The 18771-nt window shown below is 39.2% G+C and overlaps 1 protein-coding gene across 3 annotated transcripts in view; it reads left to right on the top strand.

Annotated features, from left to right (window-relative positions):
• The first annotated feature begins 573 nt into the window (after window positions 1-573).
• The window catches only part of ATP2B2 (ATPase plasma membrane Ca2+ transporting 2), a 748369-nt gene continuing 730171 nt past the window's right edge, over window positions 574-18771 (top strand). For all 3 annotated transcript variants that reach the window (XM_048858215.2, XM_048858209.2, XM_048858213.2), the window contains exon 1: window positions 574-809. The gene's annotated coding sequence lies outside the window, so the exon portion shown is untranslated. The remainder of the gene's footprint in view (window positions 810-18771) is intronic.

Raw genomic sequence — 18771 nt, 5'->3', positions numbered from 1 at the left:
TGACCTACTGAATGGAGCATTGGAAAAGAGGGGTTAGAGCAGGGCCCAGGTTAAACGGGGGAAATCCAGCTGGGCAGGAGCACTCCCCATTCCTCCACCTCTGCCACATGTCCCCTGAATTCTCTCCTAAAGAAGAAAATGATTGGATGCATCCAAGTCCTAATAGCCCTTAGATAATAATGATTACCATTGCTCCCCTTGCAGGGTGGACACCCAGCCTCCCTCTTATCCCCTGTCCCAGCGGAAATGACAAAATGGAGGGATGGTGATCCCCTTCCCTCTGGTACACATCCTCTCTCCAGTAGCACCCAGAGCAGCCCCCCTTCTCTCCCTTGACCCCCTTGGGGAAGCTCTGTGCCAATGGGAACAGTGGGTAGTGAGTGGCAATTAGAGTCCCCCTTCTTTAGCCAACCCTTCTCCCTGGCACTGGGCCTGCCAGGCGTTTCCTTGCCTGCCATGGGGCAGGGCTGGAATCTTCCCCGGAGGGCGGAGGATCTGTTTGTCCTGCAGGGCTCCCCCTTCACGTCGGGCCCGCCAAAGTTGGGCTGAGGCTGGCGGTGGAATGCCAGAGCGCAGCAGCAGGGCGCAGCAGGATGGTGCAGCAGCAGCAGGAGGCGTCGTGCAGCCGAGGAATCCCCGGGCGCCGCCGCTTGCTGCTGGGGATGCTGGCGCTTTGAGCGGACCCTTGCTCAGCCGCCTGTGTGACTTAGCAACAGCTGCAGCAGCAGCAGCAGCATCCGCGCGCCCGCCCCGGCCGGCCGGCCAGCAGCTTCACTTCTGAGGCGCGCGCTCCTCAGTCCCCAGCCCAGGTAAGCGAAGGAACTTTCCGTTCCGGCTCCGATCCTGCAGCACTGGCGGGCCGGGCAGGGGCGGCGGGGTATCAAGCGCCAACCCTTCCACAACCCCCCAGTGCAAAGCAGGGGATCCCTCCTGCGGCAGGTGTTTGTGGCCAGCGGCTTTGCAGCAGGCTCCCCCTTCCAGGTGCTGCCGGCTTTGTCATTAGGTGACCTTGAGCTGCTCTCCGGGGGTGGGGGAATGGGAGAGACGGGGCGATTTGTTGGGTCCGTGCTGAGGGGGTTTCCGCAGCGGGGGGAGGTTCTTGGCGGGCTGCAGGGAGCTCCAAGGGGGTCCTGCGCGTTCTGGGGCGGGGGGAGGGGGTTGGGGCAAATGGCCAGAGATGGGGGGAGGCTGGCAGACGAATGTGGGAACCATCCGCTGAGCGAGGCTGGACCGGTGCAAAGGTAGCAGCGTTAGGAGACTAGGCTTGGACCTTCGGAGAGGGGGCGGAGATGGAGATAGTCATTGTGACTGTCCCAATTGTGTGTGTGTGTCCCCCAGCCGCAGTAGGTCACAACCTGCTGTGCTTGGAGCATAGCTAAGGAGAGACAAGCCTTGGCTGAGGACAGGCTGCTCGCTCGGTAGCAAGGAACTCTGAAAGGCCGGAGCTGCAGGCAGGGGGGGAAAGTTGTCCCTGTGAAAATGGCCAGCCTGGGCCGCTGAGGCTGGGTCAGTTTACAATAGCCATCATGCAGCGGATTGTAAAATTCCATTCGGGGGGTTTCCATATTGTAAATAGAAACTTAAGGCTGACACACATCTTGTGCTATGTTTTAGAGTGCTGTTACTTTAAGATAATCCACGAGTCTGGCACAGAAGGGCATGCTCAGAACTTTAACTGGACTAGCTGATTTAACAGAGCTTGAGTAAAAGCATTTTATAAAAGAGCGGCTCGCTTTCAGCGTGGGAAGACTGGCATTACTTAATGCACGGAATAAAAAGACAGAAATACATAGTTAATAAAACTTGCTGTTTTCACCCTTGTTTACCAGTTCAAGAAGCAAAAGTAAATGCTGTCATGGAAATATACCCCCCCCACCCCCGCCCTCCATTCTAGTTTGCAGCACAGCGGTTCACACTAAATAAATTAAAAGTTACACTCTATTCATTAAGACACAAAATAGTTTGTTTTAAAATCTGTGATGTTTTTAATTTTAAGGAAAAGTGAACAAAATATTCTTTTGTAGTGGGCTTCAGTGTGTCAATGGTGTAAAACAAAACTTTCCTTTTTTGGAGAGTTCCAAAAAGGTTTATAGTCTTATTCCTTAAATTGCGTTTGTTTGAGCCAGATGAATAATACAAATGAAAAAAGAGAATCTTCAGAGCAACTAAACCTCACTTTTCCACATGTTGGATGCACATTTGTGTGACTAGTAGACTATTGTAACAATTAGCTATTGTAGAGATTTTTTTTTTTCATTTGAGGGATCTCAAAGTGGTTTACAAATGCTAATTAACCCAGCTTCACAACATTTTACTGAGGTAGGATTTGTATTATGGTTATTTAAATTCATAGCTAAACTGTGGCAAAGAGAGAGGGTGGCTTGCCTCAGGTCACACAATAAGTCTGCAGCAGAGCTGTAAATGCAATCCTGGCTCAGTCACCTGCTGTAACCCCAAACCCCAGGCTGTCTCCACAATTTCAGAATGCTGCTGACATTATTAGCAATTTTTATATTAGTTATAGGAACACATGACTGGTTTTAGTGGGGTAATGACCTGATATGAGAATATATTGCAGTTAGTTTATTGCTCTGTGTGGTTCTAATGTGTATGACAAACATCTTTGAAAAGTTGATTGATTTTTATATGGAGGAATCTTATTTCATTTTTAATTGACATTTCTAATGAGAAATGTGTGTTTTCTCTGTACTTTTTTGTTTGCATTTTCTTTACATTCATATAAAATATTATAGCTGTATTTTTTGATAACACTGTGGATTGTACCTAAACAAATGTAATCTATTTTTGATGCAGAATTTAGTTGTCATAAAATAACCTTTTTATGCACAATACTCATTTTATAATACAATTTAGATATATGGGGAGTATGGACGTTATTTTATGAGCTAACATATTTTTTAATAAAAGCTATACAAACTGTTAGTTAGCAATAGTATAGTTCAGGAATTTCTAAGGTAGTAAAACATAATTTTATATATACCTGTACTATAAGAGTTGAGGCAACTATCACTTATTTCCAAGAAAAAAAATTTGGAGGAAATTCATAATTATTTGCAGCAGAGCCTTTTAAAGAATGGTAATATCTGAGGGATGAATCTAGCACCTCATTAGTCATGTAAGCAGTCCTTTCTAACTCAGTGGGACTGCTTGCATTTTAAATGGTAGCATTCACAGGATCAAGCTCTTGGCATCAGAGCCTGCAGTACTATGCGTGAGTAACTTTAGCAGGACTATTCTCATGAATGTAGCTACTTATGTGTATAACTGTTCGCAGGTTTCATATTTATGACTAATGGCTTGCAGGGCTTGTGTACATGTGTCTCATTCTGCTAATGAATGTATTGTTCACTGGGGTTTGTGATTTGATGTCCAGTTTCATCCTCTAATTGCACAATGCTGTGAAGAAAAATAGCTTCTTAATCCTTTTTTTCATCTTATGAAAGAATTATTTTGTCTTATTTCAGTCTATTGTTGAGTATACTGAATGTTATTTCATTTTACAAGGAGCTATAAATACTCTATGGTACCATTGGTTCACATTATTTCTTTACTCAAATCCTCACTTTCTCAATGCTGAAATCCAGTATAGTAATTTTCCAGTTATCCAATCTCCTCTACTTTGAAACTCATCCACATTTTGGTTATATCCCTCAACATGAATCACATAGCTATCCAATACTCTGAATTCCTGCTTATCCAAATATTTTTGATGTCCTTGAAACTTTTCATAGTAACTGAACTTTGATACTTGTATATTACTTGTGATGCTGTCACCTCAGTATTAATGAGGTTCATTATATCAGAATGTAATGAAAAAATCATATTGAGATGGTGCTTGGTGTTCCTCTGTGTTGCCTATTCATTGTTATTAATTAAGGACCCCCAATCCTGCAAAAAAAAAAATTAACACACACGAGTAACTTCACTGATTTGAATAGCCTGGTTGAAGGCAATAGGACTGCTTGCCTTAATACAGGTTTCAGAGTAGCAGCCGTGTTAGTCTGTATCCGCAAAAAGACCAGGAGTACTTGTGGCACCTTAGAGACTAACAAATTTATTAGAGTATAAGCTTTCGTGTCACCTTCAGCCCCCAACTAAGACCTCTCCACTGCATCATCAAAGATCTACAATCTATCCTGAAAAGTGATCCCTCACTCTCACAGAGCTTGGGAGAAAGACCAGTCCTCGCTTACAGACAGCCCCCCTCCAACCTGAAGCAAATACTCTCCAGCCACCACACAACAAAAACACTAACCCAGGAACCTATCCTTGCAACAAAGCCCGATGCCAACTGTGTCTACATATCTATTCAGGGGACACCATCATAGGACCTACTCACATTAGCCACGCTATCAGGGGCTCGTTCACCTGCATATCTACCAATGTGATATATGGCATCATATGCCAGCAGTGCCCCTCTTCCATGTACATTGGCCAAACCGGACAGTCTCTATGCAAAAGAACAAATGGACACAAATCTGACATCAGGAATCATAACATTCAAAAACCAGTTGGAGAACACTTCAACCTTTCTGGCCATTCAGTAAAAGACTTAAGGGTGGCAATTCTGCAACAGAAAAGCTTCAAAAACAGACTCCAACGAGAAACTGCTGAGCTTGAATTAATATACAAACTAGATACCATTAACTTGGGTTTGAATAGAGACTGGGAGTGGCTGGGTCATTACACATTTTGAATCTATTTCTCCATGTAAAGGATCCTCACACCTTGTCAGCTGTCTAAATGGGCCATCTTGATTATCACTACAAAAGTTTTTTCTCCTGCTGATAATAGCTCATCTTAATTAATTAGCCTCTTACAGTTTGTATGGCAACTTCCATCTTCTCTGTATGTGTGTGTGTGTGTATGTATGTGTGTATATATATATATATATGAGATAAAATCTCTTCTTACTATATGTTCCATTCTATGCATCGGATGAAGTGGGCTGTAGCCCACGAAAGCTTATGCTCTAATAAATTTGTTAGTCTCTAAGGTGCCACAAGTACTCCTGTGCCTTAATACAGTTACACATGTGAATAGGTGCTTGCTAGTTTGGGGCCTATCTGACTGAATCAAAGCAACATTTTTTTTCTCTCTCTGGTAATTTTGTCCATAAATTGCAAATGAGTCTTTAAACTGGAGTAGAAAAACCAGAAATTAAAATGTCTAAAATCTGAGCACTCACCATATTCTTTGATTTGCATCAAAAATTCAAGATAGATAAGGATTTGATGAAAACACTGTGGAGTTGTTTTGTTTTTTTTCCCCTCCAAGCTTATCTAAATTGACTATTAGGAAAAATCCATTAGTTAACTGGATTGTAATATTAGTGAGTCAGTGGAAGTTCATTCCTTAGAAAAGAAAGAAGAAAACATGTTTAAATAAAGTTACATAAAATTCAGAGTAACAGCCGTGTTAGTCTGTATTCGCAAAAAGAGAAGGTATGTAGAAGTCCAGTCTGCTGTTTCGACCTTCAGGAGGAGTCCACCTAAATTGGTTAGTCTCTAAGGTGCCACAAGTACTCCTTTTCTTTTTACATAAAATTGATATCCTGTTTTTAAAATAAATCTGAGTTTTTGAGTTAAGTCCAGATGTTTAGTAAAAGTTTGCTATTAGAATGAGCTTCTAAGGTGTAATATTTTTAAGGGTTTTAGGCAACAACAGAAGCACATGCAAAAATATTTGTAATTCATAAAAATCAAAGCACAAAATGAATAATATCTTTAAAAGGCAAAATAAACTATAAACTTGCCAAAGCAATGCGAAATATAAATATGCAGTATATCTTGCATGAATCAAAGTTGCCAATGCTGTAATATCAAAAAAGGGTAGAAATGTATTCTAATTAGTTGAAAAGGCTATTATAGGACTCGTATCTAAGAGAATTCTGGCAAAAATGTTTTAACACAGAATAGGTAGACACAGGAGAAAGTAGAAAACCCATTGAAGTCAATAAAAAGATGCCATTCATTTTAATAGGCTTTGGATCAGACCCTTAATATCAGGTCCAGTGATGTCCTTCAAACATTGGGAGCCAAATCTGTAAAGTTTTAGATAACTTCCTGTGGGGTAGTAGTCTGCACATATTTAATACTTGCTATGAAAAAAAGATTCTGGGGGGTTATAGAATCATATTGAAGGGACCTGGAGAGGTCATCTAGTCCAGTCCCCTGCACTCATAGCAGGATTAAGCATAGGAGTAATATATAGTTTCTGAAAAATCAGAGGTTTTTCTGCCCAGTTGGACCTGTTAGCCTGGCTCAGATGAGAAGTCTAGTTGAAGTCAGTCAAGTTAAGCTGGATTTGCTGTTTAATTCTGTAGGATTTCTCAGGACTCACTTTTTATTTGTATACTTTTAATTTATGCTACTTGAATCTGGAGCAATATAAATAAATGTAGCAAAATTGAATTAAACGAGCATAGTGAATTTAAAACAAAAAACCAAAACCAACCATCTCTCTTTAAAATTAAGTTAAGTTATTACACACAGAATGCTGGTTTTATAACCAAAATTAAATCACTGCTTAATTTCTTGTTTGAGTATAGATATATTTGAAATGTTTGGTCATATGGGATTCAATTAAATCTATAACAAATTTATATAAGTATAAAATACATAGTCAGCCTTGCCTAGTGACTTACAGACTTAATTAAAATGTGATTGATATTCTAGTTGCTATATTTCTCACTTAGGACTACAGTGAGAGGTTAGGATTTTTCTGAATAGATTCTGAATTGTCTCACACAAATGTACTCCCCTGGTTTACATATTTAAGGATACATCAACAAAGCAAGACGAAAGAAACAAGAATCTCTTTGAAAAGTGGTCATTGCTTTAATTTTTCATGTAGGGTTAGAAATTCTGTTCCAGGTATCCATCAGATGGATTCTACTTAAGTAATGGCATAATAGCATAAAGATTCCTGTCATTTATGTAACAGCTTTTAATTCTTTCATTCTTATAGATTAAATCTACTGTTTTAGGTGGAGCTGGTGGCGATGCCATAGTTAAGGATGTCTAACACTTTATGTTATAAGTCACTGTATTCAGTTACTTATGAATTTGCTTAATTTTAACCACTTGGGCTGAAATTTTCCATACTTGCTCGTTGCTTGTGTTTTTGTTTTGTTGTTTAAATTTTTGTGATAATAATTCAGCAATCTCTGAAAATAAGGCTTGTGAAAATAGGTACTTTGTCCAGTGTTTAAAATAGTTTCCAGCCATTTCTTTGAGAAGTTCTATTGTTTTCATAATTTGAAGCAGGGACTTGAAATTTGGCTGGGATGTTGTCTTGGGGTCAAAAAATCCACCTAATTTTGGGTCAAGTTAAAAGGTTTTGAAAATCACGATTTGTACATGCTTAATAGAGCTACCTAGAGGCTTACTACTAAAATTTAACACTTCATCTGCACTGAGCATGTTGCAACTTCATAGAACTTTTCTGCATGCCACCTGCAATTATCATGTGTGCATCCCTTCAGGCTCTGCTGCACTTCTCACATGGGATGCCCAAAGCTATATCCTGGTTGGGGGAATTGAGCAGCCAATCCCACACCTTTTGGCCTAGGGAATTTGTACTGGATTGGGAGCCAGGAGAGGACTACAAAGCCTACTGCAGACCCCAGGCAGATCTAATTCTAGTAAACATTTTATTCACTTGAGCCAGATGGAAGCTGCTATCTTCAGAATGCCAAATGCAAGTAAAAGCAGTTACATTATGTGATCATTGTAATACAGCCTAGAGACTGACCCTGCTATCATTACTCATGAATATTTTTTATTTATGCAAATAGTTCTGTTGCCACCAATGGAACTACTCATGTGAATAAGAGTTTCTGACTCTCCCTAGGGGTACCCTAGGTTGTGAGGCACCTCACCATCACCTTTCCTTTGCATGAGGAAGTATTGTCTGTGCCTGCTGTAAAACCACCACCCACAGGCAACACATGCACTGCCTTCCAGGCTTCCACAGGCCTTGCTCTCTCTCTGTACAGGTAGTGATAGGAGCTGACCAGCCTCTGAGCTCTCTGAGAGTTCCTGTAATATCCAGTCCCTTATCCACTGAACACTCTCAGAATGACCACATCTGCTGTTCCCAAATGAACAGTACAAACCCGTTTGTAAGATTCAACTCAGTATAATCACTTTGCCCAACACAGCACTTATATACATTTATAGTGAAAACAAGAATAAGAATATTATCAAAGAACAGTCAAGTGATAGTAAGTAAGAATATTGGAAACAAAAGTTGAACTATAAAACAAAATCAAAATCTGCTTTCTAGAGACTAAATTTAACTACCAAGTTACTCTCTTGTCTAAAGAAGCTCATTTCATCCAAAGGTCTCTCCAGTGTTTTCAACCATGCCTGTCTGAGACCCCTCTTTCATGAAGCAAACTTGCTGTCCATATATTTCCTAGGTGAAGGATGAGTGGGTGTTCCCCAAATATACTAGAGCAACCTTTGATATGGACTTCAGGATAGGCTCTCCTCCCCTACCCATCCCCACTGTTTACTTTTTGCTGTTACTTTTCTCTCTTCAAAGTTTTCACAATCCTTTATTATCAGTTGGTTCAGACTGATGAGAGGAGACCCATTGTGATACTTAATTTACATGTGCAAAACCAGATAAATAAACATTTAGTATAAGAACATATTTTTCAGTATATTTACATAACTCCTTATACAACATCCATGCATGTGTTTTATAATGATATAGATGATCAGTGTGACACCAGCTTTTATTTGAGACCTCACATGACAGTCTTTGGTGAACTAGGATGTACATACCAGACTCGGGAGATCCCTGTAACCCATATGCACCTGCTCTGTGCCCTGGGTCAGTTGGCTCTAAGATGTTCCTGGGTCACAGGGTTGCAACACTCTGGACCAGTGGTGGGCAACTTGCAGCCTGTGGGCCACACGTGGTCTGTCAGGGTAATCTGCTGTCAGGCCATTAGACAGTTTATTTACATTGACCGTCTGCAGCCACAGACACCCGCAGCTCCCATTGGCCGTGGTTCGCCATTCCCGGCCAATGGGAGCTGCAGGAAGTGGTGGCCAGCACGTCCCTGCGGCCCGCACCGCTTCCTGCAGCTCCCATTGGCTGGGAACGGCGAGCCGCAGACACTGGGAGCTGCTCATTGATATCCTTGCACAGGATCATTTCATTGTCCTGACTGAACATCTATTTGTCTGTGTGTATGTATGTTTAAGGCATCACAAAGGTGATCATCAGAAAGGGCCTGAAAATTAATTGGAACTATTAAAAAAAGAATGTATTATTGTAATTCAGTTTTAAAGATGGGGCATAATTCAGAGCTGAAAAACTGAACATCCCCTTCTCCACCAAACTTGGTGACAAGTAGGATTTGGATGTGAACTTCATGGCTTGGATCTTTCTCTTTGCAGTATCTATCCCATATTCAGGAACCCATCCTTGTTCATGACAGCACTTAAGCACATGATTCTAAAATGAATAAGGACAAATAAGGAATTTAGGACATTTTGGCATTACCTTTGACCTAATTTCTCTATTAAGGTGCCTAAAATAACTTACATTATACAAACTTAGTAAAATTATGTTTTAGGAACATCTCTGATGCAAAATCAGACAGACATCTTGAGAAATGAAACTGGCTGCAGGTGTCACAACTACAGTGGATCAGGTGCTCTACTTTAAGGTCATGTCATATGAAAGCACTCTCCAAATCCTTCAAGAACATGGGTTGTGCAAAAGAGACACTTTTCAAATGCCCATGTAGTTTCACCATGTGATAGTGGTGATTTTACCCCAAGCATATCTGGTGTTGAGATATATTTAATAATGTTTTTTGAATGGGGGCTCCTTGCCCATTCAATGGGAGCTAATTTAGCTACAGCTAATCAGGAAAGAGATCTTGGAGTCATCGTGGATAGTTCTCTGAAGACATCCATGCAGTGTGCAGTGGTAGTCAAAAAAGTGAACAGGATGTCAGGAATCATTAAAAAAGGGATAGGGAAGAAGATGGAGAATATCTTATTGCCCTTATATAAATCCATGGTATGCCCACATCTTGAATATTGCATACAGATGTGGTCTCCTCATATCAAAAAAGATATAATGGCATTAGAAAAGATTCAGAGAACGGCAACTAAAATGATCAGGGGTTTGGAACAGGTCCCATATGAGGAGAGATTAAAGCGGTTCGGACTTTTCAGCTTGGAAAAGAGAAGACTAAAGGGGGATATGATAGAGGTATATAAAATCGTGAGTGGTGTGGAGAAAGTGAATAAGGAAAAGTTATTTACTTGTTCCCATAATATAAGAACTAGGGGCCACCAAATGAAATTAATGGGCAGCAGGTTTAAAACAAATAAAAGGAAGTTCTTCTTCACACAGCGCACAGTCAACCTGTGGAACTCCTTGCCTGAGGAGGTTGTGAAGGCTAGGACTATAACAGGGTTTAAAAGAGAACTAGATAAATTCATGGAGGTTAAGTCCATTAATGGCTATTAGCCAGGATGGGCAAAGAATGGTGTCCCTAGCCTCTGTTTGTCACACGGTGGAGAAGGATGGTAGGAGAGAGATCACTTGATCATTAGCTGTTAGGTTCACTCCCTCTGAGGCACCTGGCATTGGCCACTGTCGGTAGACAGGGTACTGGGCTGAATGGACCTTTGGTCTGACCCAGTATGGCCATACTTATGTTCTCCATCGATGGTGGCGATTCCAAAATTAGAAAGTTTCCCATCACAGCAGAAATGACTGCATTCACTAGGGGATACAAAGTATGCCCACATGGTAGAGCACTAGGACATAAATATATTTGCAGTACAGATGATACTGACACACTTCTATGTAATATGTTTGCATATTTATTTTCAATGCATTATAAAATAAAAAGATTGTTTCCTCACATGTGTACATAAGTTAGTAATGATTCTTTAAAATAATTATTTAAAAGATACAAATTATTTTAAAATAATCTTTTCAGTACTCTTTGAGTGCAGATTGAAATATACTATTCATTATGAAGTTTATTTTGGGATATTTTTTATATTACTGAAATTGGAAATCAACTAGAAGGGAGAAAAGTGGTTCTTTGGCAGTATTCCAATGGTGAGAGCCTTGGGATATTTTTAATTAGGATTAACATAGGTGAAGGCTAAAGATAATCAATTGTATCTCAAAGTTTCTTTTGGTACTGTCATGTTACTTAGCACTTATATTGAGAGCGACCCTCAAAGCTTAAAGTATATTCAACCCCCTCTGTCTCACAGTTGTGGATTTTTGTCACTTTAGGGAACTGGGCTGTGAATTTTCACATTTTGGCACAGCAGCAATAAAAGTTTAAATGCTGACAACAATCTTCCAAGCAGGGAAATATGCAGAAAAACAAATCAAATTAATGGTGACATTAGTGCATGTGTATATATCTATAACTATTCTGGGTATTCCCTTGAAATTCTGTTCTTTAGTGCAAAAGTGCTAATGCATTGTTGGTACTGCTATAATTGTTCTACAAAATCATGTTTATCAGTATTTTGCTAAACAATGCAATATTTATGTCAAAATATATTTAAAAAGAATAAAAGACTGAGAAACATACCTTAATTTTATACGTAATAGTTAAGGTAAAATAGCAAAACACTGTATAAATATCTGAAAAATTAATCTGTTCCTCTTATTGTAAGTGGTCCTTATTTATTAGATAAAGTAATTATTACTGTAGTGACCAAAAGATGCCATCAGAATTGAGGTTTCATGCTGTGTCCTATATGTACATAGAAAAAGTGAAAATTGATGATGATTCCACATTTTCTCTTTTTAAAAGGGTAGAACTAATCTGACTACACAATTAAATACTTGTGTTAAAAACCTGGGGGTGTAAACTTTTTCCATCCAATTCTATCAATTTTAAAAAGTGTCAAACATAAAAGAACTTGAGGGTAATGGAAACAAGAATATGGCATTAAAAAGCCATCAAGACTCGTTGATACACTGTTTCCTAGAGAAGACATAGCATCCTGACCCTGTGGTATTCATCTCATACATTTTGCTTGGCAGGTGTCATTACTACTTTTTATTGCCTCCTGGTTGAAAAAGATGATGAGGTAGAGGCATTTTTTTGTGAATTTCCTCATTTTGACTTCATATTCTGAGATTTTGCTCTTCACAGAAAAGAACTGGAGGAAAAAATGATACTTGTAACACTTTTAATGTTGTAGGCTTTAGTATTATTCCTTTCTTTGTCTGTGTTCTACAATTGTTTAACCTATACTCATAGCTGAAATATTTAATCTTTGAACTGTGTTGCATTTCTTTGTCCTAGATGAACATACAACAATAGTTTTTATATCTATAAAGAACTCAGTGTTTCTCTCCTCCACTCCCCCCCACATCCTGAAAAAAGGCTGTTTGTGTGGTTTTCTAGATTACCGTAATATGGGAGAAAATATTTGGTCTTCATTCTACCATTGTAGCCAGACTTTGTGCCTTATTTATACTGCACACTTGTCAGTCAAATCAGTAGCACAGTAGAAAGGCTAAGTATACTGTAGATGGAGCATGGGACTCCTGGGTTCTATTACTTGCTCTTTCACTGACTCTTTCGACTTTGGGCAAGTCACTTAACCTTACTCTGCCTCAGATTTCTTGTAAAACAGTTATAGTATGTACCGAACACACATTAATTATTCATATTACAAAATGGATAGCATTGGAAGAATTGGATTTTTATTGGTAAATGTCAATTTAAGTGTACATGCACAAACTGATGAAAAGATATATTACCATAGATGATGATAAAAGTTTACAGATAGGTACCATTTTTCTTAATTTGCCTCAACATTTATTAGAGTCAAAATCCAGTGATTTGGACAATTGTAGCAGGCTTGTTACAAATGGACTAATGAATGACTGGTAAAAACAGGCATGATTTGTTTATTTAAGGATATTTACTTTGTATATTTTGACATATGTTTTAATGGTTATAAAGCTTTAACTTTTAGAATCTGAATGTCTATTGTAATTAAATAATTGTCTGACCCTTCCATAATTTCCTGTAACTGAGAAAAATCTAAATAGATAAAAATAGAAAAAATGGTTAAAACTCATAATTTCATGCAATTGTGAAAATATAAATCAATAAAATATTTTTAAAATGCTTAAAACTAAACATCTATCTAAATTATATAAAAAAATCAAATTCTGCCAAGCCTAAGAATGTACTAATGTACCAAAACATCAGAATAGATGTCAACATTTAATACTTTCTGCTGTCTCCTGTTGAAGGGTTTTTTGTGACAGATGGCTGCTTTTACCTCATCAGTGACAGTCTACAATAACTGCTCTCGCACCACCAGATCAAAGGGTTTTGTAGCTCCCTCAGCCTCTGCCCCACTACCCATTTTTTCATATAATTACACAATCTTATGCACATATTCCACATAAATAACATTGTCAATTTTAAGATTTCTAGAATTCAATTGATAGGACTCAGGGGTAACGTTAAACATTTTCAATAAATTTTCTTTAAATTTCTTGTGCACCTTAGCATCACCTTCCTTCATATCATTAAAAACTTGTCTGGCTTTCCCAGGCAAACTGGTTAAGAGAATAGGCATCCATTTATCCTCTGGAGCCTTATGGATCCCACATAGTCTCTCAAAGATGGACAGGAACTCCTCAACACAGTCAGCCTCTTGATAAATGTGACAGGCTTTCTCCCACTCCCGGCTGTTCCAGCAGTTTCTGTCTTTTCCTTTATTTGGGGTTCCACCATCAGTATCTTGTGTTCACGTTCTTTCTGGGGTTTGAAGAACTTCAGCTGAATCAGTTCTGCTGCAGTGGTCTTTGTGGCATGTGAGTGCTCAGACCCTGCTCTTTGGTCAAAGTCTCTGAGCAAAGCTCTCAGTTCCTGATCTGAGGCTTTCTTTTTTATGGGACATTCCCCTATTTTTTACATAATTTGTCAAGGTCTTTTGTGTCAAGACCCTCATATGACTGCGATTCACATATTGTAACTAATCTTTAACCCTTAAAACTCTCAATATCAAATTTAAACTTTTAACAGCATTGAGTTTTGATCTTTAAGCCCAATTGACTCATGGCATGTGAATCCTGTCATGACTATGTAACGCTGACAAACCCTGGTCGTCGGCAGGCAAGATTGAACCTGGGACCTCTGGAGCTTAGTGCATGAGCTAAAAGTCAACTGGCTGTTAGCTAAGGCAGTAGAGCAAACTCATTAATCTCTCTAAGTGGTCTCGTGCCATTGGATGGGACAGAACACCACACCCAGGGGATGTGGGTTACATACTTCCCCTATTGAGGAAGCGTGTCCCAAGCTTCAGCGATTTCCCAGTTGAAATCCTGGACGAGCCCTCACTTGTAACGCTGACAGACCTCTGTTGTTGGTGGGCGGGATCGAACCTGGGACCGCTGGAGCTTAGTGCATGAGCCTCTATCACATGAGCTAAAAGCCAAACTCATTAATCTCTCTCTCTCTCTCTCTCTCTCTCTCTCCATTTCTCTCTCAGTGGTCTCAGTGCCACTAGATGGGACAGAACACCACACCCAGGAGGTGTGGGTTACAACTACACCAATTGTTATGCTGTCTGGAGTGGCTCATGACTGTGAGTACCTACCTCAGGGCAGACTGTCAGAAAGAATGGCAAACACCCCAAGCTAGTGGTGTATTCTATAATTAGATTTCACTAAGCCAGTAACAAATGTGAACTCCTGGATCACTACAGTCTTACCATGGAGTCACAGACAGTCCCCTTAGACTCTCCAGTCTTTCTTGCCACCCAGACAAACTGGACTTTGAGATAAAAGGTCACTTACACCAACAATCACACCAAATTTAGGTTGCTTTCAGTCCCAAGAGACCAGTCACTTACCAGATCAACTGGTACCCTAGATCTTACACCAAAGACAACGCTGACAGTCAATTCCATAGTAAACCAATTAAAAGTTTATTAGCTAATAGAAACAGTTTATAGATTGGCAAAGAAATTTCATTTACAGGTTGGTGAATTCTGTTTGGTTTATCATGGATAACCTAACAGTTTATAAATAGGCAGAGATGAGTGATCTTAATTAAGTCCTATGAAACCAAAGAAAAATTTTAACTGAGTGACTTAAAAGAAGCCATTCAAGGAGTGGTCTTGAGACAGGAAAATTAATGAATATTAAATCCCACCATTTCTCTCTTTACCAAGTTTAGTTTATGTCGCCTCTCCAGAAGTACACAGCTCAAACAATCTGGTGTTTAACAGGAAAAGCTGTTAGTACCTTAAATTACAGTATCCCATTGAAATTATTATAAGAAAAATTTAAATGTAACCCTTTAGCAGTGCTTTTTCACACTACCTCTCACCATGATGCTGAAGTCTTGGTTATGTCGTCATGTTGCAGAAGCAGTGCTGGACTAGAAGGTTGCAGCTTCTACTGCAGTGTTATGGCTTCTTTCTTAGCTGTCTTATTGCTACTGTTTGCTTGCTTATGAAGATGAGATGTATAGTCTGAGATGACAGCTGAGTGTTTAAGCATGTAGTGTATAGAGTGCGTAAGGGTTTAAGTGTAAGAGTGTAATAAGAGTAAGAGAACATATAAACATAAGAGTGGCTATCCCAATTCAGAGGAATTTATACTGTTTTTCCACAGTCTCACTGAAGGTGGAAGGCTCACCTCTTTCAGGGCCTTCGCTAGATTCATATAAGCCACTGTCACCTTTCATTGGTTCAGCATTTTAATTGGATGGTCTTTGTAGCATCTTCTGCTCATAAATATGCAATCTCCTAATACACATACAGCAGAGTTGTAATTCTTCAATTTTATGGTTATGTTGCTTTTGTGTTTGTGGTGAGAAATTCTCAGTGCATCTGTAAACTAGTTTTAATGCTTTCTTTTATTCAGTACATTTTCTGTTACATATACCTTCAGTTCCATTAAGGTTTAATAGGAGTTGAAATTCCATTTCAAATAAGTCCAAACACTCCCTCTTATATGAAAGTCCTATAGCACTCAATTTTTTTTTATATAAAAGCCTTTCTGCTCTGAAAATAGGCTTTTTAAACTTAGAAGATTTTTAAAGAAAGTCTTTAAGCTTAAATGGTCATCAGAGAAGTTATTGTATTTTCTTTTTATCAGTTCTTGTAGAGGTTCTCCTTCCATCTTTCTTCGGGCATGGCTAGAAAAGAGGCAGAGGATGCGGCTTAATTAGGCCGCAACTTTATTCACTTAAAATATCTGGGAATACTTGGCAATAAAGTGTATGATGCAGATCATCAATTTTTCCTTAATAATTTCAAATAATCACCAACCAGATCCCAGGTATCTTGCTGCCTTCCCCTCATCTGAGGTGAAAGGGTCCTATCAGAGGAGGTGGTTGGCTTCCCACTGTTTCACATATAGGAATCCAAAACCTTGTTCCTCAGCTCTCTTTAAGGGGGCTAGATAAAGGAGGGGGGTCGGGTCATGCTGTGTGAAGTGCAGAAATCCCAAACCTTCCTTCCTCAGCTCCCTTAAGGGACACTTTTCTTCAAATCCTTTTCTAATCCATTTTATCCGATAACCATATCCCTTCAATGCAGAGTACCTGCATTGGACATCTACAAGTTTTAGGTACTAAGTTGCAATGTTATGACCTAACCTCCATACTCCAACCACACCAGGTCCCAGACCTGCTGTGGGGAAGGCAAAACCAAAAAACCCATCCCAGTTTGGCCAATCTGGAGGTGAGGGGAAAATTCCTTCTCCTCCCGCCAAGGAAAAGAGCACTATAATGCTCTCAGCGGGTCAAGAGGGAACCCAGTCCTTTTGCCATGCTCATGGGTGTTTGGGTGCTGCCACCTCATCCATCTCCAGGGTGCATGGGTTATGAATACATCCCCACGCTTCCCGTCAGCAGAAAAAACAGTGCAGTGACCTTCCCCTGATCTGGCCCACAAAGCTTCCTGTCCATCCCTGAAAACTCTCCCCCTTCTTCTCTCTGTTGCAAGGGAGCCCTTATAGGGGAACACACCTGTTTCTTTCAGCTAGCCAGACAAAGACACCCCCCCCGCCACCGACACACACTTGGATGGAGATTGCGGTGGGTACAGTCTTCCTGTGTTTGGTAATGAAGTTGCTTAAGCAATGTGTAATTAATTCCCCAATTAATATAAATGTTTTTATATTGAAATGGCTCTTATATTAGTAATTAGTTACAACATCAAATGACCTTGTTATATTTTTACATACATCTTAATAGTCACATAACAATGGTTTCAGGGCGTTATTATGTGAAGTCTTGCATTTAGATACAAACTTTTTGCAATTATACATCTCGAAAGAAGCTTATACCATCTTAAGCATTTCAGGGACAACAAAGGTTTTCACCTTTAAGAAGAAACATGAGTTAAAAATAACCAACATCTTTTGCAAAACATTTCCCAGTCATAAATGTGTACTCCTTGAAGTTGAAAGAACACATACTTCTGAGTGTTTATAGAATAAATATGTTTCAATAAGAACATTTCTCGGATTCTTTGTGGGGGTTTAAAAACAAGGTGTTTTCTCTTTGCAAAGCGGGATAAAGACTTGTTTATGACTTGGGTTATAGTTCTGAGAACACATCCTAAGCACCACTCCTCTTTGTGATATCCTGAATAAAGAACATTCATTATTTTATATAGTCAGGTCTCTTTCCATACCGTAAATATCTTACAAAGTTTGTTTTCTTGTGATAAAGATCATGACTATATCAAATTGGTTTCTTGTAGAAGGGGGAAGTGCCCTGTTCTCTGAGAAGACACTTTTTGTTGGTTTGTCTTTTTAACCAAATGGTTCCTAGATTTACAACTTACCATTTCTAGTACATTTGCAATTTAAGAGTCCTATCAAATATTCTATGCAAAGCACGAATCAAAATAATTAACACTAATATACATCTTTCAAAACAGAGTATAAAAGAAAATAGAAATTAGAGCTGCATTCCATAGTCTGTGTTAACACACATGCAGATAATAAATATGGTGTTATGGCTAAAGAGGGGTCATCCCTTTTAACACCTGGAGTCTGTCATCGGCTGGCAGAAAGCAGAGATTTCCTACTAATTTCCTTAATTAGCTAGAATATTTAATTTCATTAAATAAGTAACCAAAAACCCAAGCATGTGATTCTCCAAGCATCATGTGTATGAAAATAATTGTCTCCTAAAATTCAGTAAAGGCAAAATCAAGATTGTAATAACCAAAAGTAATGAGTAAATAAAAAAAAAAATTATCAATATTGAGGTCTATCCTACACATACAAGTTTTATATATACAAGTTAAGCAACTTTTAAGTTGTCATACTCAAAATATTATATGTTTGTTTTTGCTCCTCTTTCACCACTGCCAGAGTTACATAATGGGTATAAATGATGTATAGACGATTACTTCCCTCAGAATCACCAGGGACATGAAGAAACATTAATTCAGATGGTTCATCCTAGGCTTAGAAATATAATTAGTGTTATTTTTTATGTCAAACACAAGTCAAAATAAATTATATTCACTCTGCATTTTCACTCCCCCACCCCATCTTTTAAACTGGAGCTAGCATAAAAATGCAACAGTCTATGAGAGCGCTGGGCCTGCTTTTGTCTTACCTAGGGTGTGCAGAGGAGTATGTAGGATGCAAAGCTATGGCTCCCCGCCCCCATATGTACTGACTGTGAGGTGATGGGGACATGAGCACACTACAAGCCATGAAGGAATGTAGCTGTGTTTGCAC

The sequence above is a fragment of the Caretta caretta genome, chromosome 7 (assembly GCF_965140235.1).
Source record: "Caretta caretta isolate rCarCar2 chromosome 7, rCarCar1.hap1, whole genome shotgun sequence".
NCBI lineage: Eukaryota > Metazoa > Chordata > Testudines > Cheloniidae > Caretta > Caretta caretta.
The sequence above is the reverse complement of the archived record's forward strand: the minus strand, read 5'-3'. Positions and strand labels throughout refer to the sequence as shown.